Source organism: Thalassophryne amazonica, chromosome 5 (assembly GCF_902500255.1).
Source record: "Thalassophryne amazonica chromosome 5, fThaAma1.1, whole genome shotgun sequence".
In the NCBI taxonomy this organism is placed as follows: domain Eukaryota; kingdom Metazoa; phylum Chordata; class Actinopteri; order Batrachoidiformes; family Batrachoididae; genus Thalassophryne; species Thalassophryne amazonica.
In genome coordinates, this window is record NC_047107.1 from 117195777 (window position 1) to 117208728 (window position 12952).

The 12952-nt window shown below is 45.0% G+C and overlaps 1 protein-coding gene across 4 annotated transcripts in view; it reads right to left on the minus strand.

Annotated features, from left to right (window-relative positions):
- The window catches only part of LOC117511182 (protein unc-13 homolog B-like), a 422327-nt gene that overhangs the window by 44257 nt on the left and 365118 nt on the right, over nt 1-12952 (minus strand). The gene's annotated exons all lie outside the window — the stretch shown is intronic.

Sequence of the window (12952 nt, forward strand, 5' to 3'; positions counted from 1 at the left end):
ATAACAATTTATTCCATAATAATAACAGTAGGGGTGGTGGCTAAGTGGTTAGCGTGCTTAGTTTCAGTGAGGAAGGTTCTTGGTTCAAACACCAACCCTGGCCATTTCTCCATGTAATGTGGAGTTGCATTAGGAAGGCAATCTGCCATAAAACTCAGATTTGCTGTGGCGACCCCAAGTGAAAGCAAGAGAGCACTCAAAGGGATTGTCAAGAAAGATGACTTTAAGCTTGCTCTCAGCTTGTTTTCATCTTGGAATATAATACGTGCCATGGGATTAATACACATGTTGTTGGAATAAACTGGACAGTGTTTGGTACTTTCCTGGAGTAAGTGAGGTCATACCGGACTTTTCCATTGCAGATGGGGAGGCCCATGGAATGAACTCAGTGGTGAAAATGATGGAATATGTCCAAGAATGATTCTAACATAACAAGTATGATTAAATGAACTATTAATGTAATAAAAGTAAGAGTTGATTAGAAAAAGTATGTTACAAATAAGTGAAAAGAATGATTATATGAGTTGTTTTTCGTAAAGGGTGCAGAGAAAAAAGAAGAAGTTAGTGATGTCGCAAGCGAGGCCAGAAGAGCTGATGATAAAAACAACTGATCAAATAATTAAGATATGATAAAATATGAAATGAATAATAAGGAATGAAAATGTTTGTATATGATCATATGAATTGTTTTTATGTGAAAGAGAGTTGTAATGAAATGATTGAATATGATTGATGTGATTCTAAAGACATGATTTAAAAAGAATGAATTCTCAGAAAAGCTGATGTGTGAAACAGAAAAGAGGAACTTGGGACATAAGTTACTGGCAGCCGGGAAATGAGTTCTGCAGATGGCTTCCAGTAAGGGAAGGAGTAGGGAGGAGGTTTTGAGTCACCATCGTCCCCATGGTAACCAAGATCAACTGAACAACAACAGGAGTTCTCATATATAAACTGTGGAACATCAGGAAACGGGGTTATTCTTCCAGGGAGAGGTGCTGTTGTCACTTCTGCCCTGCTACGAGGAGATCACAAGACTTGACCATCTTGTGAGCAGCAATTGGAATCGTGGAGTGAGAGGATTGGAGACATAAGAGATCATTTGAGAGAGTTTTCAAGTTTCCAGTCACGGAGTAGCAGAGCATTGGAGAATAATCACTGGCCTTAAGTCTGAGTGGGGAAGTTTCAACGTTTTCTCTCTCAAGGAACATCACATCATACCAGAATGGATTAGATCAACTTTTGGTTGATTGAAGAAGGAATAAACTCTCATGTGGATATATTTCCTGAAGGATTACAACATCACACGAGGATCGTGGTCAGCTAACAACTAATAGCTGATGAAGACGAGATCAAGTTCATCGAACTGGGGATTTTAACATCAAAAACCTCCTTCCCTCACTCCTAGAAAAATTGTTAAGAAGTTAATCCAGTCCAGTCAGAGTAAGATCAGACAGCATTATTGAATCAGAAACAAAAATCTCTGCCAATTATTATTCTGATTATATTTGAATTACTGTTGTGAAATTATCATATAACCGATTTTGATTATGTTGTCAGCACTTGCAAAACCTGCAATAAATTTCCAAGCATGCAGTTAAAGTGTTAAGGCTCGGACATTGGATTTATTGATTCTTCTTAAGGTGTAAAAGTTAAAGTTTTTTGGGTGTATAACATCAAAAAGTGCTCTAAAAGGTTAGTCTGGTTTTTAACGAAATTAACGCATCCTGGGGACTCGCTGTACGAGTCACTAAATTCATAATCTAGCAACATTCCAAGAGCCCTGATCCATAAGAGGAGAGCTGCCGTTAACGGGCGTGGCCGGCTCGTATCCTGGTTCCAGAGAAGGCTATTCGACCGGGGTGCGAGATCAGCGTCAGCGGGGTGGACGTCCGGATGGAGGCAGTGAGTGGCTAGACGAATCTCCTCGCCACCAGCTTGAACAGCCTTTGTGCAGCCCTGCCGGGTAATACCCGTGGAGACATGAAGGTCGGACCCCAGAGACGGAGAGCTGGTTTTTAGTACACAAACACATTCATCGGAGGGTCAGTGTGTGCCGCGTGTATCTAAAAGAATAATAACGGGATCTGACACGTGGCGCCCGAGCAGGGACCTGACAAAGTGTAGTCGGGTCCGAGGAAGAATCCTGGCCAAAGGAGAGTCTTTTGCCATTGGATAGGTGGAAAGCCCCTGAGTAGACCACCAAGGGAGACAGTGTTGTGGAGAGTGTCGGTTGATGGCCTGTATAGGTCCAGTAACGGCTTGAAACACATCTGTTTTCCAGAGGTGTGAAAGTTTGGAGGCGACCACCAGAAGGACGGAGTAAAGACAACAGGAGCAAGCATCCCAGGGAGCTGGGATCAAGGACGAGAAGCAGACGTGTCACTGCTGGATCGTCTGAACTGGGACGAGAAGCAGACGGGGATAGCCTGCTGGGTCGTCACGAAACGACGAGGAAGGGAAGCAGACGAGGGAGCCTGCTGGATCGGATCGTCAAAGAGAGCAGGTATGAGAGTATACCGTGCAAAATGGTGATCTACAAGAGAGAATAGGATCATCAACCCGTGAGGTTCCTGAGGGGAGAAGCGGGAAAAGGAGCAGCTGATTTGGAGTTAACCTCTGGAATTAGCGCTGAATAGCCAAGTAGTCTGTCACTCATCCCTGACTCAAGGCGCCAAGAGAGGCTTTGAGAGGCAGACGACTCGAGACGACAAGGACCATAGCTGACGTCAAGGAGACGACAGTGGTGGAATCGACAATCTCAGCAACCGAGAGAATAAAGAGAGGATAATCATTACAAAAAGTAAGGTTAGGGTTGAAAACAAGCAGTAAAAATATGGCTGAAGAAGAGTCAGGACCCGTAGCAACCCCTGAATCCGAACAAGACGAGGAAAAAGAAGTGAATATTCGGCCACACAGAGTGGTATTGTATGGACAAGGATATGATTCTTGGGCAGAAACAGTTCAAAAATATGTCAGAGATCAAAGTGTAGAAACTGATGAAGAAAGTTTCAAAGAAGCTATGGCAGAAACTATACACAAATTAGGGATATATTATCCAGGTCAGCATAAAGAGGGGCAGATCCTGGCCGTTTTGGAAACCCCGCCAGTCCCAAAGGACAAGACGGGGACCAGAGAGTGGCTTGAGTGGTGGTGCAAACTTCTTGGAGAAGAGTGGAAAAGAGGACAAATCACCACCTTAATAAGTCCTGAGAAAAGTTATGACTCCGTAGTAAAAATGACAGCTGGGTTGTTGGGAGTAGAGACGGTCCTGGTAGATGTTAAAGCAAAATCAGCGTCCGTGTATGCTGAGTTTAAGTCCATGGCAGAATGGCTAAAAGGGGTAGGAAGAATGCTTAAGGAACAATATCCTATAATAGAAGATAGGAATGGAAGTCAGGTCTTCGACACTGGAGACGAGAGCAAGATAGATTTCCAGGCCCAACCCGAACAAAGTGATGAGGAAAACAAGCCAGAGGAAAGTGAAGATGAATTGACATCCCAGGGAGGTCCTAATTCTGGAGTAAATGGTCAAGATTATAAAAGCCCGGACCAGCTCTACACAAGCTTTGACCCGGTGTGGCAAAAATTGCCCTTAGGAAGTGTGAGAGGAACAACCTCAACAGTTAAAAAACAGACAGAACGCTTAGTTGAGCAGGAGAAAAGACGAAGAAGCCTTCAGGGAGTATCTGGACAGATATTCCATCAATCGCCGGAATGTGGGCCCAGAAGCTTGGAACAGCTTAAATCTGAAGAATGTGCAGCCGGACCGAGTTACCATATTAAAGAGGAAGGGCGTTCTCAGGAAATCTTTAGAAAATCTAAAGCAAAAACCCACCATGTATACATTGAATCTGACTACATGGAGGACTTGAACCCTATGCCTGAAGGAACCAAGAAAATGGTGACCCAAGATGGAAGATGGGCATATCATTATTTTGGCAGTCCTTGGGATATAGATGGAGATAGTCTCATTGTCTTCACAAATCACAGACTGAAAATTGCCAACCGAAAATTCCGAGCAAAGCTCAAGGAGCGGGCAGGCAAAGAATATCAAGAGGAGCTTAAGAACATAAAGGGGAGAAGTCTGGATGGAAAATCGATGGTGATAACAAGCGCACCACGAATGGATTATCATGCACTCATACATGTGCCCTTTGAAAGCTACCCAGGGAGAGAAAATTCAATTGAATACACTGAGAAAATGTTGAAAACTCTGGGAATAGCTATTGATTTGGCCAAAGAACGCCAGCATCGGCGAGTGGTGATATGTGTGGACGGATTACGATCTGGACATATGACATGGGAAGAGGCAGAAAAGGTTGCCATGGCAGCCGTGAACCTACACATGCGTACCCCAGGAGTATGGGGATCAATGAGAGAGATTGTGGTGGTCACTAGCAATGAGCAGGAGCAAGATCGAGTGAGAAGGGCACTTGAAGCGGTGAACCTAGGACCAAATAGAGCAGGTCCAAAGAAGGGTGCAGTTGGAGCAAGTGGAGTGGCAACTAGTCCCCCATTAGTGATGCAGCCTATTCCCATGGCGACAAGTGAGAAAAGATCAGTACATGCTGTGGGAGTGCAGCAATTAAGGATTAAAACCCCACGACCAACATTAAAGCAAGTTGCAAGTGGGCTCCAGACTATCATACACCCGACAGGCTCCCAATCACGGATGAAAGAGCCTTTCCAGGCTCCTCCACCGGATAATGGAGAAGAGGATCCTATATTCATTCCTTTACCAGTCGGAAATACTGAAGCAACTGGGGCACCCCGAAAGTCAGAACAAAACGGGGACCCACAACCACAAGACCTATGTCCTCCCCATGAATCTGATATGGATGAGGACCAGGAAAGAGAGTCTGAAGAGGAGATCAATCCACAAGACTCATGAACCGCTATCTGTGGTAGGGGAAAGAGAAGTCTCACGCCCAGAACTACGAACTGGACGCTACAGAGGATGAAAGAAAGAAGTTGGGGTGTATAATGTGCGTGTAGCCTCTGAGAGAATTGCAAGAGATGTCAGAGTCAACCCAGTGGAGACCCGAGATAAGCGACAAACCTATGCTCCAGAAGTTGGACAAACTGGGTATGACATCCCAGAAGAGTGGATAGAGCGACAAGATGAAAAGAAAACTCTTGAGGTAACAGCTACTGTTGGAGAGTGGGCTAATATACTAATGTGGCCCTTCTATCCTACACTGACTGCCTGTAAAGAATTAACAAATAACTTCAGAGTCGCCTATTTAGGCGTTGTCCATGATGTGATGTTGAGAAAACTAAAAACAGCAGCTTTACGCTGGTCACGGCAAGTGTTGAGAGAAACCAATGAAGAAAATCTGGATGATGAGGGAGAAACAATTCCGCCATCGTCAGGATTACCAGCGAGCCTCCCAAATCAGAACTTTCCTGCTGGATCTAGAGAGCAAAGTCTGCCAGCAATTCAAGCTGAAATTCAAGCAGACGGCAGGGAATTCCGTGAATTCAAGAAATTAAAGATGCTGGTGAGAGAGAAAGAACCAAATGAAGACCTAAAGGAGTATTTGAAAGAAGTGTGGCCCCTTATTGACAGAGCTTCGAACAGTGAAGAGGGTAAATCTATGTGGCTAGCCCAAGTTACCAGTCAACCCATCAGTCGGGGTGAACCAGCACAAAATCATTATGCCAGGTTAGTGTTGGAAGATCCCAACGATGAAGATTCCCATATTGCTCGAGCTAAAGCTGGACTAGACAAAGGTCAAACATTGGTTCAAGTTTGGCATGGGCTGAAACAGACGATTTTGCCACAACGCTATGTTAGGGCACTGAGAGAGGTCACTAAAGGAAGAAGAGGTGAGATAACTTTTGTAAAAATGCCCATAGACGGCACTACAGTCCCACAAATGGATGCGGTGGTAAAGAGCTGGGATCTGGAGCAGCAGTTCAATGAAGAAAAGAGGAAGAAGGAGAGCACACCGAGATCAGGACAAAAACCGGTGGGAGTAGAGAAAAAAAATTCAGTGCCTAAACCACCATCTCCTCAGTCACATCAAACACCATAGAGGAATAATCAAAGACCTCCAGCTGGAAAATGGAGCTCTCGGCCAAGAGGTCCACCACCTCCACCGCCACAATCGCGACCTATACCTACACCTCGTAGTGGTGGCTATCTCCCTAAAGAGGAGTACGACAAATTAACTCCAGAACAAAGAAAAACCCTCCAGGAAGTCCGCCAACCTACAGCGGCGGCTGGAGGGCAAAAGAAGTAATGGCTTCGGAGGCGCGGGTCACGCTAGACCATGCCTACTGGGAAGGGGACGATATCTACACTGATGTAGATGGAGAACCGTACCTGGTGGACACGGGAGCAGAGGTGTCCATGACCCGCAGAAACCTTGTTACTATAGGATACCTATTGATCCAGTATGCAAATGGGGCAACAGAGAGAACACCATTTGGAATATGGAAAGGGATAGTTTGGTTAAAAGGCCCCTTTAATTTGATATCAGTTAAGGATTTGAAAGAATTGCATCGGCCCAAAAGACTTCGAACTCTAATAAGACGACGAGTGAAAAAATTACAAGCAAGAGTTGTACGTATGGGAATAACTCCAATTGGAAAGAGTCCGGTAAGCTGGTACAAAGAAGTGGATGTACCGGCTGTCACAGAAGAAAAAATTGAAGAAAGTGATTTCTCTGAAGCAGGGAAAGAAAAATTGAGGGAAATTATCTCCGAAGCTGAAGTAGCACGATTTAAAAATGATTGTGGAGATTTGGGGACTAAACACATTCATGTCATTGAAGGAGGAGTACATCCACCGGTGCGACAATATCCCTTGAACCCTGGAGCGGTTGAGGAAATGGATAAAATAGTGAAAGAATTGGAAGCTTTGGGGATCATTCGAGTGGAATTGAATCCAATCACTAACAGCCCCATCCAAGCAGTTAAGAAGCCAGAGTCGGCAGGAGGAGGCTGGAGACCAGTAATCAACTTCAAGACTCTCAATCGACGAACAATAGCCAATAGAGCGAGTTTGATAAATCCCCAAGGAGCACTGAAAACGCTCCAAATTAAGAAATACAAATCATGCATTGATCTGGCAAATGGATTCTTTTCCCTGCGATTAGCAAAACAGTCACAAGGGAAAACCGCATTCACACATAAGGGGAAAAGTTATGTGTGGCAACGACTCCCGCAGGGATACAGAAATTCACCAAATGTGTTCCAAGCAGCAGTAATGGAAATATTGAAAGATCTGGGAGTAACAGTCTACATCGATGATGTGTTTATCGCAGATGATGATGAAAATGAACACCTAATGCGGCTGCAAAAGGTGATACAGAAGCTCACAGAAGCTGGATTAAAACTCAACCTGAAGAAATGTCAGTTTGGACAATTCAAGGTTAACTATTTGGGATTCCAGGTATCATCAGACCTGGGACTCTCAGAAGTATACCGAGAAAAATTGAGTCAGATTAAACCACCTCAATCTGAGAATGACCTACAGAAAATATTGGGACTGTGTAACTATGTGAGAGATCACGTTCCACACTATCAGAAATACGCAAAGCCCCTTTATGCTCGTCTCAAGAAGAAACCTAGTGGACAAGAGCAAAAGCAATGGATTTGGACAGCTACAGATCAGGATTGCTTGGAAAAGCTAAAGAAAGCCATTCAAGACGCAGTTAGGCTGGAGCTGTGTAGTCTGACTACTCGCCTGCTAGCCGAAATAAGCTGTGAAGAAGAGGATTCGGTGGTAAAAGTGAGCAATGAAGGAGGGGGTATGGTGACATTGTGGAGCTACACTATGTCTTCGATTGAGAGAAAATATCCACCGGAAGAAAAAGAACTGGCAGTCCTGGCTAGATATTGGAGTGTATTAAAAGAACTTGCACAAGGACAGGGGATAAAAGTTATCACTCAAAACGAAGTCCACCGGTTCCTAAGGAAAGGAACTATCAAGAGTACTAAAGCCACAAATGCCAGATGGGGAAGGTGGGAGGACATCCTGCTAGACCCTGAGCTGGAAATTGGGCCAAACCAGTCGGCGACAAAAAAGTTACCGAAGGAGAGGCAACTCCCTATGGAGCCATATGACTGGACTATGTACACTGATGGATCAAAGAAGGGTACAGACAATATAGCTTATTGGGGCTATATTTTGAAGTATCAAGATAAGGAGAAATATCGTCGAAAAGGTCAAACGCCAGGGAGTGCCCAAGCTGGAGAAGTTACAGCAATACTAGAAGGACTCTTGGAGTTAAACAAGAGGAAAGTAAAAAGGGCTAAAGTGGTTACAGACAGTCATTACTGCGCACAAGCCCTGAAAGAGGACTTATCCATTTGGGAAGAAAATGGATTCGAGGGAGCTAAGGGGAAGCCTGTAGCTCATATGGATTTGTGGAGAAAAATAGCAGAGTTGAGGCTAACAATGGACTTAGATGTGGTACATCAGAAAGCCCATGTAAAAGAAGGAGCACATTGGAGCGGGAACAAAGAAGTGGACCGCTATGTGCAGCTGAGAAAAGTCGTCGTTGTCGGGATCGAGAAGTGGGAACAGACACCCAAGGGAAGGGTAGTTCCAAAAGAGTCCGTGAAAGAAGTGGTGCTGGCCATATATGAAGCGCTTGGCCATGCAGGCACCATTCCCACACGGAAGGAGCTGGAGAAGCTGCAACTTTGGATTCCGAGAAACCAAGTCTGCCGAGTCCTCAAAGACTGTGAAGTATGTGGTCGATACAATGCAGGACGACGAGGACAAAGGGTGGATGGTTTCACCATAAAGAGTACTGTTCCATGGGGATCAGTATGCATGGATGTTGCCGGGCCCATGGGGGTGACCAGTAAGAAAGGAGAAAAGTATCTGTTGGTGCTTGTGGACTCTATGTCAGGCTATGTGATTGTTAAGCCTGTGAGAAAAGCCAACGGTAGCAGTGTGATCAGCATGTTGGATCAAGTGTGTTCAAATCTGGGGATACCTAAGGAGCTGAGAACGGACAATGGGACACATTTCCGTAACGCTCAGGTCGACCAGTGGTGCCAGAAAAATGGAGTAATGAGAATTTACTCGCCCCCATACACTCCACAAGCAAATGGAGTTGTGGAAAGGGCTATTGGACTGGTGAAAAACTGGATTGGAAAAAATGCTAACACGAAGGAATGGAGTACTAAGGCCCTGGAAATTGGACAGGCCCTGAATGACCGCCAACGTGCCGGCAGGCCCACCCCTTCGCAAGAATTGAACCAATGCCCATTTTCGACACCGGAAGTGGGGCGGAGTCAGACTGAAAGGGACAGAGAACCAGAACCAAAGATCCCATTCAAGGTTGGACAGAAGGTGTGGGTGAGAGCACGAGATCACCCAACCAACACTGCTGTTAAACCTAAGTATGAGACCACAGATACAGTAGTGAAGATACTGGATAGTAACACAGTAGAGTTGAAGAGGAAAGGAATCCAAGGAGTGGAGCAGCTGAAGCCAACTCCTAACTAGACGGAACCAGGAGCTAAACATGGCCAAAAACACCCAAGATCGTCCACCCTTCGTCAGAATGGCCACTGTCAATGAGGTGGTTGCCTTAAGAACAACAAGAGAAGGCCTCTGGGCAGGCAGAGCCCTGAGGATACTATCTCATGCAAAGAAAGGATTTTTATCTAATGAAAAGGAGTTATTACAATGGAAAAAAGTTGAGAATCACTGTGTGGTTTGCCGCGGAGAAGTACAGCTGACTGTCCAATGGTCGGGACCTGGAGTTAGAAAACCCCCAATTCCAAATGGGGCAAAAAATGAATTCAAGCAATTACTTCACAAGCCGGTGAAGGTTTTGGATGCACTTGTATGTGGGTTATGCCGACTAACCCACCTGCCAAGAATGGTCTTTTACACCCAGTGGGACTTGCGTGGCGACAATGTGGATATGCAGGTGTGCTCATGCTATTAGACTGGACGTGAGATCGAGTATTGCCTGGTGTGTAAAGCAAGAACTCATATGGGAAGACTACTGCATGTGGCAAAAGCAGATGGATGGCAAGTGAGAAGGTTTTTAGACCCTCTGAGGACCTTTCACACCAATGAAACCTGTTGGGCTAATCCTGCAGCAACAACTGCACTTGATCAAGCTGAGGGGAATCAAGGCGGCGGTGACGTGAGTCCAACTTCCCCAAGTGTCTATTTGATGTTGGATACAACTAGAGCAGGAGGAAGTGACCAAGCTGCAGGAGGTAGTGAACGAAAGCCGTCTTTGTTGCATGAAGCTATACAACAAAGTTGGTCCCAGGGTCCAGAGTATGGGCAAACTTATGACCCTCCAATAGATGCAATACAAATTCCACTGGTGTTTAGACTGTATAGAGATCCGGAGCGACCCGGATATACAGACATGATGGAAGGACTGACCGATGATCAACAGCAAAAAGCCCAAGAAGAAGGATGGATTGGCCCTTGGGAATTGACAACTTGGGCAAAATTGATAGAAGAAGTTCTAAAAAATCCGGAAGTTCTACTGGAAGATGCAGAAGAGGTGCCACAAGAAAAAGGAGGCAGAGAAACCCTCATGTATTATTTTACCACTGGATTAGACGCTTGGGGAAATAAAGCAGCAAAACCAAAGAAGAAGTCAGCCGTGTACCACGTGACACCCGAAGAATGGGTGAGGAAAAGGAGGATACAATATAGAGGGGGAGTGGCTAGCAGAGCGGACACTCCTAGTAGGCCGGACCAAACAATTAGGGTGTGGCTCACAGTGCTGATGGTGTTGGTTCCCTATGTGGGGGTTTATTCTGTCGGAGCACACGTTGACCTCCTGGAGGAACAGCAGCAGTTGTTGGACCAACCAACTCAAGGTGAGGAAAAATCAAGAAAGTCTCGGAGTCGTTGGATGTTTCCCTCCATTTTCCGCAGGACAAAGAAGAAGTAAAAAGAAGCGGCTGTTTGCAAAATGTCGCAAGGACCGAATGTATATAGAATACCCATTATTAATAATCGAGGAAGACTTGGACCTTACATACAAAGTTTCCTCGGTGCTGAGAAACTATACTTAAATTGGCCAGAAAAAGATTTTGAGGAAGAAGACTGGGAACTAGCATCTAAAGGATATTTTGTCTCAAATTATGAATATAAAAGAGATGCCGAATTAACAGAAACAACAGGACAAAAATTACTCTCTGAACAAGTGCTGAGCGATGCAAGTCTGCGGCATTGGTACATGAAAGGACGCCGAAGAATGCCCCAATCGATTCCAAGATGTCCAGATACCTACCCATGGATATTAAATGTGGTTTACCTACAACTCAAAGACCTAAGATTCACATTGAGATGGGGGATTAATTACGTTGAGCCACTCCAAGGAATCTATGTGGAAATATACCTTAACCAGTGCTTGATCTGGACGACAAGCCCCAACATGCAACGTCAATTGAACAAACGACTGCAAGACCCAAGATATCCCGTATTAGATAACCAGACATTAAATTTGAGAATTATTGATCAACCCCTGGACTGTATGACCTGCCTACCCCCAACCATACCACCAATTTTTGAAAATCAAAACTTCTGCTACCTGTACAAAAGGGGGGTCTGGAACTGTAGTCAGGCAAGGAAAATTCAGCTTCAAATTGAGCCTAAGGATCAAGAAAACAAGCCTATAGTTCCCCTTTATCTAGCCCTATCACAATCCAGGTATTCTGGATACCAGTTTTGGCAGCATTGGCAAGATCTATGGGACTATGTACCCCCACATCAAGTACAGAGGATCCCTGAGGGACCCCTCCCTAAACCTGATAGAATGATTGTTACGATGTGGAAATGGGCGTGGAAAGGAATGGATTCAGAACTTAAGCACCCATCTCCCATCTACACTCATCTCTTTAAGAGACAACAACTGTTCCCTATGGTGGTGTATCTTGGCAGGAAGAGAAGGAGACCGATGGCGGAGTAACAACTCACTCTGAATCATGCTGCGGACCTTCAAATTGGATGAAAATAATGTAAATAGTCTACGTTCCGGGCCGAGAGGACTTACACCATATTTGGAATTACCCTACAAGAAAATATGTTTAACCTGGCCGCAAAAGGATTACAAAGAAAAAGGATGGTTGCTGGGAACAGGAGGACACTTTGTAGATAATGACTCATATAAAAGAACTGCTGACCTTGCAGCGCCTGGAATATACACTCCTCTAGAAGCTATCGTGGAAAAAGTTGGACAACACTGGAATTGCCCCGGGGTCGGATGGAAGTTTTACCCAATTCCCCGGTGTCCAGACTTATACCCCTTGATCTTAAACGTGGTGTATGTACAGAAAAGGGGCTACAGATTTAAAATAAGATGGGGACCTAATTATGTCGATCCATTACAAGGAATGTATGTGGATATTTGGCTCGGATCTTTCCAGATTTGGACAAGTAGTCCCTATATGTTTAAAAGACTTCAACAAAAGGAGGCACGTTCAACTTTTTATTTGATTGAGAACCAAACTTTGCCAATATGTACGACAGTACAGTACCTTGACATCGAAAAAGGCGGAAGTGTTCCGCCTATTAGAAGTGGATGGCGAACCAGAGTACTAGTGGGGCTTTGGCAACCCCCAAAGGCTATACTGATACGACTTGGCATAAAGTCGGGAAGAGGATTATTTCGAAGATCAACTCCTCTGTTCTCTGTGATGGCACAGTATGTCTACAATGGAGCGGCATATTGGAACGCCTATGAGGATATTTTACACCTACGTAGAGAATTGAATCCAGCATCTTCACAGTGTTTCTTCACACCCCAGGGACCACCGCCTGAAATGAAGGAGGTGACAGTTGTCACTTGGCAATGGGCGTGGCGAGGACTGGATATTAGACTCCCGTGGCCATCTCCCTTGTTAAACATTCTTCTTCAGCAACGAGCATCAAGTGTCCCTGGTGAGAGCACGAGACAAACAACAGCACCTAAGATCATCTATCTCCGAGATGGGAGAACCACAGGAAGAC